We start from the raw sequence: 15,685 nt of genomic DNA on the forward strand, positions 1-15,685 counted from the left end.
TTTAGTCTTGGAGAGCTATAATGAATCAGGCTCAGTGAGTCTTATGCTTCTCTATACGTTAAGTGTAAAGTATTTTCTTTAATCTCCCAGTGGTGTACAAAGGAGAGTGAATGAAGATAAGTATATGTTGCTAAAGATGGAAGAATTAAAGCTAATTTGTTAATTTGCCCTAAATAAAAAAAAGTGCAGGTTTGCTATAAACCAGTGATCAGGTCACTTTACAGATGCACGCTAAGTTACCAAAGCCTTCATGATTATCTTTCAAGTGAAGTAGTAAATAATGACACACATTGGATTTGCCCACTGGGTTAAAAATACAGTTGTGTGTATTTGTATTTCAATAATGCAGTTAATGAGGAGCAACAAACTGAATAACTCTCATTTCTGTCACCCTGCTTTCTGTTTTTGTCAACATGCTGATTGCAATGTCATGTACAATGATTGGCTCCATGTGCTTTTTCCTTCTCTATCTAAGTCATTGTTTCTCAACCAGCGTACCATGGAGCCCTGGGATGCCTCCAGAGTTTAATATGGGTTCCTTGAACAATAGGTAGTTCGCGCCTCAGGTCAAACACTAATGATTTGTAAGGAGTCATTCTTTTCCCTGGCCAGCAATGTAAGAGGTATTCTTCCCACTGACCAACACATTAATGTACTGTGAGTTGTGCATATAGGAATTGGAGCAGGGGTTCTCCAAAGGCCCCTTGTAAAAAAGGTTAAGAAACACTGTACAAGTTGTGCGGTATAGGGCAGTTCAATAGGTTTATGCTACGAAAAATAGCATACCTTGCTTGTCTTCAAACAAAAAAAATATTAATTGATGTAATGAATACACTGCTGTAAAAATGTATATCTTTGATATCTGTCTGGAGTTCAACTTTAAGGCACACTTGAAATGACTAAACATGGAGTAAAACTTCCCAAAGCAGTTGGAAGGTGCTAAGACCCTAAGTGTGTCAAACTCACTTTTGGTAGTTGGTGACCCTCCCACCCCACCCCCACCCCCTTGTGTGTGCCAAAAATAAATCCCCAATGGCTTGCAAACATTTGACCACTAAACATTTCTTGAGAAGGGTCATTCACAACTAGGCAGTAAAGTCCCCTTAACACTCAGTTTTGCCTAATAGCAAACATGGAACTTGATTAAAAGTTTCCTATTGAGTAATTTTAAGATTTCAAAGTCTCACCTGCAAGAAGAGAACTAACAATATCTATATATCTCAAGGGGTTTGATCCTAAGATTTGGAAGTAGAAGGAATCTAATACTCTACTAGAGTTTGAAATACATACAATAACTGAAAAAGATGAGAACATTATTTTAACTGTCTTGGGTCAATGTGACCCATGAATCAATTTTTCGTCTACCATGAGAGTAATTTCATAAAAGTTGGGTTTATTCTCAAATACTCAATTACATTACTGAAAATTAGCAGTGAAGTAGAAGTTGTACTGGACATATAACTCTCTGCTGAGACATATGAAACATGAGTTATTGTTCCTTTGCAGGTCTGGTGTAAAAAAAACCCCACCACAAATAGTTTTCCGTATAAGGCAAAACGACCGCGATATCTGTGATTGACTTATTTTTAACACATCAATACTAGCATTGTTTCCGAGATAGCTGCATGGAAGAGAAATTTTATTTTCTTCATCAAGAGAATATAATAAGGCTTCAGTTCAGGCAAGTCTATTGTTTCTGTACTGGATATAGCCCCAGGCCACAAGGAAAGCTGTGAATAGTAACAGAGTGCGCCTGAAGATGTTTCCAAAGCTATTTCTGCTACAGTAAGTTTTTTTTTTGCTGTATCTAATTAACAAGGTTTCATGGAAAATGTGGTGGGTTAAGGTGCAGTATGTTCTCATTTTTTCCCAGACAAATGTGTGATGGAGCCAGGAAATTGTGGGAAGTAGAAACCTTACACAAACATCGGGACAAAATACACCTTTACAAAATCATGCAGTGCCCTTATCTGGTGTTCTTTACTGGTGACGCACAGCTTTTAAAATCAACAGAACGAGGCAGCTATAGGGAAGAGAAGATCGTATCTGCATGTCACTCTTTTAGGGGATTCAGTATGAAAGAATATTTTTCCTTTGATCCCTACAAATGGAGAGGTAAGTAGTAACAGCCATGTACTGCCAATGACTGGAATATTTTATTGATTGTGAATGAAAAGGCTGTGTGTATAGGGTGAAGATAAATCTGGTCGCTTATTTACAAAAATTAAACCTTCATGATTTGTAGGCAGTGCGATTCTGCACATGGTTACAGTTAATGTTATAGTCCATGCCTTATGTGCTGTTTGTTCAACCAGTGACACAACCCAAATAACTAAAACTGGCCACACATTAGATCAGTTGTGGTTCCTCTAGTCCAGTGTTTCTCTACCTTGTTGGAAGTAGAGAAACACTGGTCTAGAGGAAACCTTGAAGTAACTCTCAGGTCTTCAAGGACCCCGTACTATATATACTATATCCACAGCTCACAGCCCATTAGTGTGGTGGTCAGAAGGAAGAATGCCTCTTACATTGGTGGCCAGTGGGAAGAATGTCACCCTTACAGCCAGAAAAGGTGTCACTTAAACTGACCTGAGAGTCACAAATTGCTCATTGCTTACGAAACCATAAGAAACCTCTGGAGGAACCCTGGTTGAGGAACAATGTGCTAGAGGTTAAAAGGATTCCTTAAGCAGTAAGCAATTCCTATTTTTACACATGATGTTGTCAGCCATTACCAGTGGAAACTATCTGGTAATAGAAATAATTTACAAAGTCCTTTTTTCCTCAATGCTCCCATTATGGGTACTGGGGGAAGGAGGCATACCATGTTGTGTTATCTGTTGTGTCAGCCCTTTTCAGACACGTTTAAGAATGTTGGGAACCTGAAAGAGTTTTGCCAGTCCCACAAAGTGTATGTCCTTAGGTACCTTGTGGTTAAATGTAGCAAGTATTTGCTTTCTGAATATACTTGTATTATTGTCTGAACCCATTGACAAGATTATCAAATACATGGATGCAGCAAGCAGTGGGCATGTGAGATTAGATTGGGATACAACAGCCACTTGCTGGGGTGAGAGTAGCAGTTTCTGGTAATGGAAGTCATGTAAGGCTTTATTGTGCATTAGAAAATGTGTAGAACTATGCTGCATGCCAGGTCTATGGATACTAGAGATTTTGATAACCCTGAAAGCAAATGTATGAATTTTAAGGGAGCACTGCAAGAAAGACACAAATGTAGTGATAATTATGACAAAGTGATAAATGTTTGCTTGTCCCTAAATTAGGTGTGGACGAGGTTGTTCAGAATGTAGATATGATGTTGCTGCACTGTCTATATAACATGCTAAATAATGGACAACCATTCAAGTAACATGCAGCAAACAAGCAGAATTAAGTTTGGGTGTGTGTGCAGTCCTCATAGACTGGAGCAGTGCAACCTTTTCTATATATTAGAACAAGAAAATCTTACCATTTTAAAGTTGTGTTAGTTCTGTATTCATATGCAAAAACATTACTGTCTCATTTACTAGACTGGGGGGGTGAACAACCGCTTCCAAAAACACTACTCATTTTTACATCTGATAGCTTTAACCTATTCTGTAAAAGGGAACAAGTGGTTCCAATTCATATGTATGCTAAAAACATGCTGCACAGCACAGAGAAACACAGAATCCAGAAACAGTTGTGTGACCTGGATCCCCTTTAAAAGAGATTTGTAGAGCAAATATATTTAAAAAAGGTGTACAAAATGATCTTCAATACCTGTTTATTGTGACTAGGAATGTAATTCAGCAGCAATACAATGTTGATAAATGACCAACTAATGAATCTAGCTAGGTATTCCCATTTGGAAACAATTGCCGTCTTTCTATAAACAGATCGTATCATTTAATTAAGAAAAACAGGCAAAAATAAATTTTCCATTCTGAGGACAAGACACACATTTTGCCGTTAAGTAACACAACGGATGTCTCCATCTGCTATTCTCATATTCATAAACCACTGGAAAAGCTATGCTCATAACCCTTTCATTTAGGCTAATGAACTATGGTCTGTTCTAGAATATGTCCAAAGAGATAAGCAAAACTCAGATTAACATAGCCGAAAGAATTACTTATGCAGAATTTGTTTTAGTATTTAAGTCATTGAGGTGTCTGACCCAATTACAGTCAGAAAACAGCATATTTGTAGATGCTTGAGATGGAACTCTGGTAAAAAGAATTTAAAGGACAGTTTATCTTAGGCTAGTGCTCTCCCCTGTTGGGCATTGTGTTTTCTATTGTTTGTCTCCTGTACAATTACTTTCATGTTAAACACTTTTTAAATAAAGATGTTTTCATATAGAAGGTTTCATACCATAAAAAAATTCATACCTATATGTGCCTAGAACAATGACATTGGTCCAAAACCTCCTGATTTATTTTGTGTATGTGTTGAGGATAAACAGCATTAATAGTATAGCAATTTACACACTATATGATCAACATTAAGGAAGTTTCTGCTATTAATGAAAAAAAAATCCTTTTTCATACTGTATGGTGTAGGGTTCATAGCAATTGGGATTGGATAAGCTTAATTTTCCAAAGAGTGGTAACAAAACAACCCTAAAACTGTATGGTCTACAGTTTCTTAAATTGCCATCATTAAAGTGCTATTGTATTTAGAGAGTTGTTAAATCTTTTTATACCACCCAGACACGTGCTGTGCTTTTTTAATACCTTACATCCTTTCATAAATCTCCTCAACCGCCCTAGCGGTTCATTTCTTTCTGGTTTTATATGTCTAAAAGCGGTACATTGTTTTTCATGAAAATGTATTTTACAGTATAATATAATAGTATTAGTATAATTAGTATAGAGTATAATAAAGTTTGAAATACAAAATCATGTAAAAACAATACATTGAATAAAATAAAAAATCTATATATTTTTTTTAAAAAAACTTTTTTAAAAAATTTTTTCAAAAAAATACATATTATACTCATACAAATATATATTCTGTAAAATAATTGTTCTTGTAAACAATGTACTGCTTTTACACATATAAATCCAATGTATAGCATTCAATACAGTTATTTTGTATTGAATGCAATACAAATGGATTTTGAATTTCCCGCCCCGCCAGCAACGTACACACGCACCGATGTCACCGGGAACTTCCCTGGTGACTCATCGTGTGCAGAAGCCTGCCGAAAGAAGAAGGAAGAGAACAGAGATCGCAGAGATGGACGACGCGGGACGCCGACAGATCAGGTAAGGCTGTATTTAATTACCTTCCCATAGGTTTACCTACCCCGAGTGTGACTCGGGGTTACCTACCGCTTTCAGCAACTTTTTTCTACCCCGAGTCACACTTGGGGTTACCGCTAGGAAGGTTAAAGAATCATTGTGGTTTTTAGTAGCTAGTACCCACTGCTCATGATGTTGAGAATAATTTTAGGCTAACTTGTTGACTGTAACTCCACTTACCTTAAGGGCAACTTCATAACCCACGCAAAATACTAAAATTTGCATTCATCAAATAATTTTACACGGCTGCTTAAACTTTGAAGTCAACTTAACATGAACCCTTCATTTAACCCCCAACACCTCCAGTCAAGTCTAGTCTAGCCTTCTTCCCATAGCACATCCTTATGGATCTATACTTTGCTTTACCTGTTACGAAAGCCCCTAGTTCTAACTGAAATCCTATTGCTAAATCCAGCTGATTTGTCTTCTTCATCCTTTAGGTCCATGTGGTTACTTAAACAAGCAAAACAGTTTGCATCAAACAAAAATTAGCTCTTTCTGTAGACAACTAACCTAGACTAACTATCATAGGATAACAACTAACATAGACATCAGATGACTTGATACAGCTGATTGCAGCAGGATTTGGCAGCGATTAAGATGTCCTTTGCAATATAGTATGTCTTTAGTAATCCATGAAAAAAAGAATGGGGATTCTAATTCTATATGCTAATCCATCTGGAGTCTAATATCTATGGCCATTTTATTGGCCATCTTGATAAGAACTGTCTCACATAAAGGATTACACAGCCTTCATTTCCTTCAGGCTTTCCTGTTCTCAGCTGTATGTTAACATATACTAAACAATAATGAAAACATGTAAATACAATACAGACAATTTTCACAATTGCACAATTACATAGCAGAAGGTGCTCCAGCTGCCAGGAAAATACTTGTTTTCATTCTTCTGCTTTCAGAATTAAGTTAAACAGGCTTTCCTTAAATGAGTGAAATCAACTCTTAGAAAATGTTTGTAAACTAGAACATACAATGCAGTCACTAAAAAGCCTCAAGTAGCGCAATATATACAAAGAAAGTTGTTTATTTTACATTGAATTGAAAGAATTCAACAAATTATTTTTTAAAGTGTATAATAAAACTGAATTGCGATATTGCAGCATACTAATACTAACATGTGGTGGCTGCAGTAGTTTTTCGCTTTACTTTTACCTGATGATCCTGTTTGTAACCCACTACCGTGTCTAAGGAAAAATGTTTTTTCTCTTAAATGCTGTCTATAACATTGGTTTGAAACAAGACGGGTGGGTGCTCAGGACTGCAGACTCCAAAAAGAATTGTGAGGATTTCATAAAATTTCTGCATTTCAGTTTTGTTTATAGTAAGCAAGCTTCAGCTTTGCAAGTGTTTATGTTTTTTTTAGAAGGTAATTAGTAATAGTAGCCTTTGTATGGCTGTTAATAAAAGTTTTCCTTTGATCTGATGAAATCCGAATAGCCTGATTTATTAAGGCTCACCAAGACTGGAAAAGATAGACTCTCATAGGAGAACCTAGGTGATCCAGCAAACCTGAAATTGCTATAAGTTAATAAATGTTTTCAGACCTCCATTAAAAGTTTGCTGGATTACCCAGGTTCTCCCATGAGTCTACCTTTTCCAGTCTTAGAGAACTTTATTCAGGGGCAATATATATAAGGTACACTACAAATACCTGGAGGCATTGTTTCCATAATATCTTGCCCCCGTGATATAAGAAATTTGAAAGGACTAGTCTTATTCAAAGACTTCTTTCGAGAGTGCAGGCCTGTTCTATAGACCTATATTAGCAGCAACATTCAAATATCAGTGTGCACTGAACTCTTATGAATGATCCATTTAAAATGAGGGGTCCTGGATTGATAAAAGGCATGGTACAATGAAACCACCACTGATCAATAGCATTTTAACATAGCAGACCTGTAAGTGAACACCTCATTCAGTGGGTTCCTTTGCTGAACCAGATAATTGATCTTTAGACTGTACTGTCTCACAGGGCTGGTGGTTGCAGACATGTACAATGCCGTAATACTTGGAGAATGTATTCAGATAGGGTTCTCTCAGAACGAAAGAGGATGTCTAGGAAAATTCCAGGTACCGTTCCCATTTTATCATTGTGTTTGTAATGGAAAAAAACATTACAAATCCATTTGTTCCTTTCCTGAAGTCAATAAACAAAGGGCAATGCACAGGAATTACAGGGAAAATGACATGTTACTCCAGCTAAATCAGAGAAGACAGAAAATACATGTTTGTATTTTACAGATTTACTTTGGAGGCATGCAAAATCATATAATGCTAATATTAAAAATACATTTTCTAATTGTATATATAACACTACTTTTCTATGTTTCATATCATCTCCTTTGCCCTTAGCTCTGCCAAATAATACAGCCAGACCGATGACCTGACTTTTCTCTTATGCAGGTAAATAATAAAGCTTGGTCAACTTTCAACAATTTTAGACTCTGGGTAAATATGAAATGGTTACCCAAATGCCCAGCATTTCAGCTCCTTCTACCCTGGTAAAGGTGGCATCTGTGAGTCCTTGCCCAGTTTGCTCCCAAAAACCTGTGCAGCACACATAAGTGGCACTTAGTGCAGCACCTCCCTGCCCCAGTCCAAGTGCTACTGAATAGGGGATTACAAGAGGTTGATCCCAACATAAATTTAGGTATTTAAACTAGTTTCATTTAAAAAAAAGTTAATAATGTTAAACTGCGTAATTGATTTGCCTCTGTGATTTTCATGTGAACAATGATAAATGTTTTGTCTACATTATTTACATAATCATTTAGCCTATTGTAAATGGTCTACATAAATTTATACTTCTGTGTTGCCTCATCTGTACAGCACATGTTTATGGTTCAGCTTGGCTGGATTGCCTAATGTGGCGTTCTCTGTGCTTTGTGATTTTGGCTATACTAATAAGTATTTTTTAGAAAGACCTTAGCTTAGCAGAAAAAGGAGCAAAAAAAGAAGTTCCAGATGAGGTCAGAAAGAAGACATATAGTGATCTGAATTGGAGATGCTTAGGGTGAACATAAGGTGAACTATATATAGGTAATGCTATCTGAATTATTTCATACAGCTTTTAAAATACAAATACTCAGAATTAATTAATGTGACCTTCCTCAAATCAGTGTCTACTGCTTGATTACAAATGTCATAGGGGATCAATGTAATGGATATGTGTTGTTCTTACCTAAACACAGATTTTTTTATGGCTAAAAAAGCCCAAATACTGGGGCCCCTTCCACTTCAAGGCCCCATATTGGCTGTCATTTCTTTACTGGAGGCATGCACCAAGCTTCAGTGCACTCAAAACACATATATCTGTTTCGGTAAATGCCAAAGAGTTAAGGTGCGTACACACTTCCAATTTTTATCGTTCCAATCGAACGACGAACGATCGATTGGGCAAAAAATCGTTCGTAAAAAAGTAACCAACGACGCCGACGAACGAGGAAAGTCGCTGGAAACGAACGACCCGACCGACGGATCGGATTGGACGACGATCGTTGAACATCGTTCGTGTGTACGGTCGTTCGTTGATCGTCCATGTTCAGAGCATGCGTGATGAACGAACGTCCGTTCACTTTCCTGTCGTGCACATAGTTCCTCTATCGCTCAAACGATCGTATCTATTGTGTGTACAATATCTACGAACGATCGTGTCGTTAACTCTATGTGCAGGATCGGTGCTATACGATCGTTCATATATATCGTGCATGAACGTTCGTCGTTCGTTTTCCAACGATAATAATTGGAAGTGTGTACGTAGCTTTAAACTACTGGATAGCTTATTATCTGGTATCTCTGAGGGGTGCATTTGTAGGGTATCTGCTCTTGAGCAAATGAGCCTGTAAACTTACCATGGCCTTAAATGGGATCTTACTGCTGCGTACACAAGTGCAATTTTTGCAAATTATATAAATTGTGTAATTTTTTATGGATCATTTCTAGCAACAAAAGAGTGACAGATGAACAAACAAGCACTGTACACACAGCATTGTTCTGTTCTATGAAGAAGGGGGGGGGGGGGAACGAATGAGTGGCATCCCGCTTTGCTCTTCCCTATTGCGGTTGTTCTCCTTCCATCGTTCTCAGATCCGTCAGGACAGATCATGAATGACACCAGAGGAGAGCTGTACATATTTTTGTCCGAGACAAGCCCAACCATTTGTATCGGGAGAATCATCACCCGTATGTACATAGCCTTACTCTTTTATATATTATTTTTAGAGGATGCTAATAGATGAGTGGAGGGACCCCAAGGTAGGCAGGGTGATTTATTAATTATTCCTGGGTAAAATCAGAGAACTATGACATTGAGATATCACCAGTGCACTTACCATAGAATGCCAATACCAAAGAATGCAAGGGGAGACCCAGACCACCAAACCCAACCTGTCACTATTTTATAACTTTATGATTTTAAAAAAGTTATAAAATGTATTGGTCTACCAGTCAGTGAAAACATGTTTTTCACCAATTTCTGAATTTTGTGTCCTTTTTGTTTGGATCTTTGAAAATCAGGGACATCAAAGAAAGGAGATTTTGGAGATGAAAAAAATGAAATGCCAATTTGAATATAGAGGAACTGTTTTTGATTTGCAGAAGGACCTTCTTATTTTCTTTATGATAGCTTACTTAGGGTGGTCTCTTTACAAAGTTCTATCCACTTGCTCTCACTGTGTTGTCATACGTCATAGTATGTACGTTCGCCTTTTTTCAGCTGTCACTGCTGCAGATTCAAGTCCCCTGTTTCATATGTAATTTGTGTTAACATGTAAATGAGCCCACTGAGATCTTCTGCCAGAGACTGCAGAACCTTTGAAATGTTGTTTCATGATACGTTCTTTGAAGTTAGTATTGTACTTTGAAGGTAACAGATACTATGTATATCAGTGGCAATAATCCTTTTTTGATTTTTTCCTGAAATAAAAGGGATGTGCGTGCTCCTGGACCCTTATTTGTTTCTTTAAAAGTGTTTTTTCTATATTACATGGGTGGCAGGAGGAAGCTGGTCTTTTCTATTGTGGCAGTGCCCATACAAAATGCTTGCGTCTGATGTGTAAAAAGTGTGTTTTCGTCTTGAGCATAACCTCCAATCAAAATTTTTCTGCAGTCCGAGCGAAGAAATCATACCTTTTATATAGCACTGCCAAACTGCTTATTGTAATTTTACCTTTTGCCTAAATAAATTGTATTTTGTGATGTAAAATGTGCTCATTGATAAATTAGTTTGTTAACTTTTGCTATTTGCCACCAACCACCATCTCTGGTAACCCTGTTTCCTCCTTTTACGGGGCAACACTTTAAGGAATCAATATAGTAAAATAAATGCAATTTGTATTTGTGTGTGGTTCATTTCAAATATATACATTCTTTTTTTTTTTATTTCACATGGCTTTAATAAAACTTCCTGTATTTTTAAATGCAGACTACACTGTCCATCAGAAGTGACAGTTTCAGGTGTACCACACTGTTCCTAATTATACTTGTCAGTGTGAATACAAATTCTTTAGTTTTTAATATTAATGAATATGTGTTTTGGATTTCATCATCCAGTTTCCAGTAATTCTCTGTAAATGAGTCCTGCTTCGTTTTACGAATGTGATCTTGGCTTGTTTAAATGCCAGTTGCTGTCCACAGTGCTGATTTCTGTGTAAACAGGACTTGTAGAGCACATGTTTTATTGGAGAGAGGGAAATTGCAGTCCATTTACAACCTGCTATTACTCAATGATGGAACAAGATATGTGATGCTTCCATTACACAGCAACACAACAATTATTACGTAAACTAAAAGAGTGGTAGATTACTGAAAATGCATTAGTCCTTATAAGCAGACAAGCTATTGATAAGTTAGGCTGGGTAAATACAAGGGGTCAGGGAGCAGGGAGCTCACAGTTTAAAATTTAGTTCAACCATTTGGGAGTTTTCTAGAGCTTTTAAGAATTTGCTATATTTTAGGATTAGACAATGAAAACAATGAAAAAAAAATAAGTCCCTGGAGAAATGCTAAACAACATTTAACCTAAAATGTTGGTGATATTATCTGCAGGCATCAACATGTTGGTGCCCTATCAGCTGGACCCCCATTAGAAATGTCTGGGTTACCTTCCTGGGTCACCCTCCCCAACATCTAAAAGTTCCAGTATTGCAAAACTCAAGCTCATTTGATTGGGGCTCGGTACTGATGTACCCCTTGTCCCCCTCTGCTTAGAAGGTCCATGGATGGTTAGCAGAGGACATGAACCCAAACAGAGGGACTTTGGTATAGAAAGTGTGAAATAAAGCAGGCAGGTCAAACTTCAATTGCAGAGGTTTCTCTGGTAGATAATTGTAATGACTAGCCCCAATTGCAGAGGAGGGCCTGGGCACAGGGGTTTCAGACCTCAGCTGTTCTAGTAGTTGCTGTGATGCTCTAACCTAATGCCCAGAGCCCAACATCACCACTATCCTTGTTTCTGTACAGACAGGAGGAGAAGGGCCTTGGACAGGCTTTATGGGTCTTACTGCTTCTCCTAAACACTGCTGCTCCTACACCAGCACAGTTCAGAGGTAAAGAGTTACATGTGTGCATACAGTATGGGAATGCAGTGTGTGTGCAGAGGGATATTGTTGATTTAAAGGGAAGTGGTGAAATTATAATGCAAAGTGTATATGCACCTGACTCCTGCACTTTGTATGTTTCATACACCTGACCCCAGTGCTCGGTACATTACATACAGTGTGACCCCTGCCGTCTTTAACCAAAACAGAGTAGGCTTAGGTTTAATTCTCCCAATAACCCCTTCTACAGTTACTGCTATTTGGCAACAACTACCATTTTTCATAGTTTTGCTTTATCAATCCACCCCGGTTGCAACACATCTGTTACAATAATAGCAACAGCCCTGCAGGAGGGGGAGCATCCAATGTTTTGCTGGGGGCCCACTAATGTCTCTTACATTTCTGTCCTCACTGAGCAGATGGTGATCCAGCCACAGATGCGGAATTTATATGGACTCTGTCAGCTTCCATCTATGCATTCATCTACCTAATGTGGACACTTCTCTTTTGGCAGTATAACCAATTTGGTTACAAAAAAAATGAGTTGCCCTTTAAACAGTATTTTTAGCTGTTCTTTCTTCTTCACTTTTGATTGTGGTATTCAAAGATTAGCGAGTTAGCATTTTTGTGCCTGCATTGATTAGGTTGGACCTTGAATGATTTGTAGAAAATGTACAATGGATGCAGTCGGCAGGAGGCCTTTTCAATCAACATTCTACTATTCTTCTCAGAGAAGTGTAGGACTTGGAGAAATGCACTATTCTGGAGCCCTTTTAGAAAATGCCTGGGAAATATTGTAATATTTTTTATAATAAGTGCAAGAAAATTATAATGAGTAGACTATGTATAAGAAGAAATGTTACAGGGCTTTTTCTAATATTATGTAATGTCATAAGTATTTGCAGCATTTCAGAACAGCCCACAACTAAAGCCATTGTTGTCACCAATGTTTTACAGTTAAGTTAAAGTTGATGAAACCCCCAAATGAATGAATTGATTGGCTCCATATAAAAAGCAACAGTATGACCTGCACATTTATAGGCACAGTGACAAGTTTAGGAATGTTCCAAGCAATTCTCTGCCAGTGGGTAAAGGCTGTAAAATACCAGAGTGGAAAGCAATAATTAGTCTATGATCAGAGCGCTGGAAGCCACATGGGATCACTTGCTCCCACCATAGGTCTGTTTTATTGATACTTTCTTTGTCTTTACAAGTAGGATTACATGAATATGTTACACTGGCCGTACTGATATCTAGCAGGGAGACCTATGCAAAAACTACAAAAAAGTACATTGTTTTATACTTGTGTAGCTTACATATCAAATCTGCAGGACACCACCATGATAACTTTTGTTAATACTATTTAAGGGTCTATTTATAAAAAAAATGAATTGCATATCAATTTGATTAGTGCAGCTTTATGAATATTCTTTTTAGAATAAACAACCAGCACTCCCTCATTGCTTTTAGTTATATTTAATGTGGAAAGCCATGACTGTTATGCAGATGGGGTAAAATCCACAAGCAAGAATGGGGACCCCCAACTATGGCCACACCAGAATCACAGACCCTGGAACTCAAACTCAAAGACCTTAAAATATAAAGTTCCTGAGAAATAAAAGAACATTCCAGGTGATTTTAAGGCCCATTTTAAATCAGTATTGCTTGTAGTTATGTTGAGTATTTCACTACCCTGCTGTGCTCGGCATAGCGGTCCTGCGGCTGGCATAGTGGTGCCAGTACAGGATGGCCCTTGCATGGCCATACCTTTCCAGCATATACTAAAAACTAAAAAAAATTTTTTTTTGCCCTTTATTCCTTGATAAAGCCTTCATCTAGTGTGAAAACAAAAGCTGTAAATTGCTAACTGTAGCTTGTTGATGCACCTATCATGAACTGCTGGTTTAAGCTATGTTTGCATTTGATAACATCTACAGAACACTATAGATTAGACATGCAGGAAAAAAAAAACAGTCCAGAGGGACCTGCTGCCTCTGTATTGTGCTGCTGCTGCTCTGCACAGTGAGATAGGAAGGGGAGGATCAGCTGTATCCAGTGTAGCATCCTGACCAGGAGTGTCTGTTCACAGATTGCTCTGTAGAGGAAGCCCTGGATAGAATGTGCTGGCTGGATTGTCAGAGGCACTAAGGAAGCACACAGCTGGATGCATCCGCACAGGCAGCCTTGTTAATCGCCTCTTGAAAGACAAGACAGGGAAATCAGAAATATTCTCATGCATGGCAAAAGGCAAATCTGCCACAATCTGACCATGTGCCTGGATGACAGTTGTTGGCAGAGCAGCAGGAGCACATGAAGGGTTACCCTTGGGGTTTACTCTAAAACTGCAACTATGAACAGACACTACTGTAAGTTCAAGTGTATCTTTTTTTTATTATTAACTTATGGAATGGTTTATTGATAAAGTATATGTTTTTAATAAAGAACAAATTATTAAATGTTATCAATTATCATTTGCATTCTTCTTGATCATTTCTGATGCACCTGATTTAACTGCAACATTGTAGCATTGTTGGAGAAGATAGATGGATAGAAAGATAGAGAGATAGATAGATAGATATAACTGGGAATTTTTGCAGTTAATTAAAGTGGAAGAACACCTTCCCTTTGGTAATGTATTAGGAACACACCTAAATATTTAGCAAATGATGAAGAAGAATGCAAAATAATTTTATTTTTACTTTTTAAGGGTGTAGAATAGAGGGTTGTAGACAGGATAGCAAGCTTTAAATAATGGATAAGTTACTCACTGGATGACTGGCATTTATAGCTCAGCTGGTGAAATATTGTTTTCCTTGCATCTGTCAGGTACTGGGTAGATTTTAAATAAGCTGTGAGCTGTCACAAGTTACAGGGTATTATTTTCATCCTCATGTCGGTTATTTATATGTGCACTTATGTTAACGTATCTGTTACGTAAGATTAGAATAAGGGTAAGTTTGCTATATATTGTGATAAACACTTGGTTTACCCTTTTGCTATAAATATATACATGCACTATTCTACAGGGTCAGTCTTGGTGAGGAATCAATTGTTTATGAGAAGAAAACATTTTTTGAAGGAAAGTCTCAAATTTAAATGTTCCCCAAACCAGTTGCTTGGCCAAGAAGCCATAGTTGTTATACAATGCTGCTTAATTTGTTGGCACTATATAAATACAGCTTATTAATATTAATACAAATAATACTAATAGTTGTCTTGAAAGCTCTTTGTCTTCATTGATGTAGTCAATTAAAGGTTTCTTGTTACTTTGTCTTACCTGCTGTTTAAGATGGCTAACTTAGTATAGGACACCAAACCAATCTGAGTCTATGTACAATGCTTGTCATTTATTGGTCTTGTATACAATTTGTTTCATGGGAATTTAGGAAATTATAGGAAACAAGATGATATAGCATAATGATTATATAACATGATGTATCATGGCAAGAAATAGAATTTTTTGTTTTGAATTTGTCATAGAGACGCAGAACATTATTTTTTATTTGACGATTGTTAAAATATTAGTTAAAACAAAACAAGAATGTGGTATTTGTCCTAATCACAGCACATAAACAAAAAGTAATTGAATTTACCTATTCTGCTCCATACCCTTTGTTATATTGTCACCTTTTGCAATCAATCAATAAGGAGTGTGAACTTGATGCTGGCCACACATAATCAAGTTATATTTCAGATCTGATCTCTCTCAAAAAAACTCGCTGGCAACAAAAGTGAAGGCCTTAACAGTCCATTCTCATGAATTCCAATAAGGTGAACCATTACACTACATACATGTTGAAAAATACTGCTGATCTGACAGATCTAATTCTGCCAAAAGAAACT

General features: G+C 37.3%; 1 protein-coding gene across 5 annotated transcripts in view; it reads left to right on the forward strand.

Annotated features, from left to right (window-relative positions):
• RAPGEF4 (Rap guanine nucleotide exchange factor 4) overlaps positions 1-15,685 on the forward strand; it is a 169,480-nt gene that overhangs the window by 39,220 nt on the left and 114,575 nt on the right. Inside the window, exon 1 of one of the 5 annotated variants that reach the window (XM_072418346.1) lies at positions 13,935-14,208. The exons of the other annotated variants lie outside the window; for them this stretch is intronic. The gene's annotated coding sequence lies outside the window, so the exon portion shown is untranslated. Of the gene's footprint in view, positions 1-13,934; positions 14,209-15,685 lie in introns of those variants that run through there. 5 annotated transcript variants of the gene reach the window in all.

This window comes from Pyxicephalus adspersus, chromosome 7 (assembly GCF_032062135.1).
Source record: "Pyxicephalus adspersus chromosome 7, UCB_Pads_2.0, whole genome shotgun sequence".
NCBI lineage: Eukaryota > Metazoa > Chordata > Amphibia > Anura > Pyxicephalidae > Pyxicephalus > Pyxicephalus adspersus.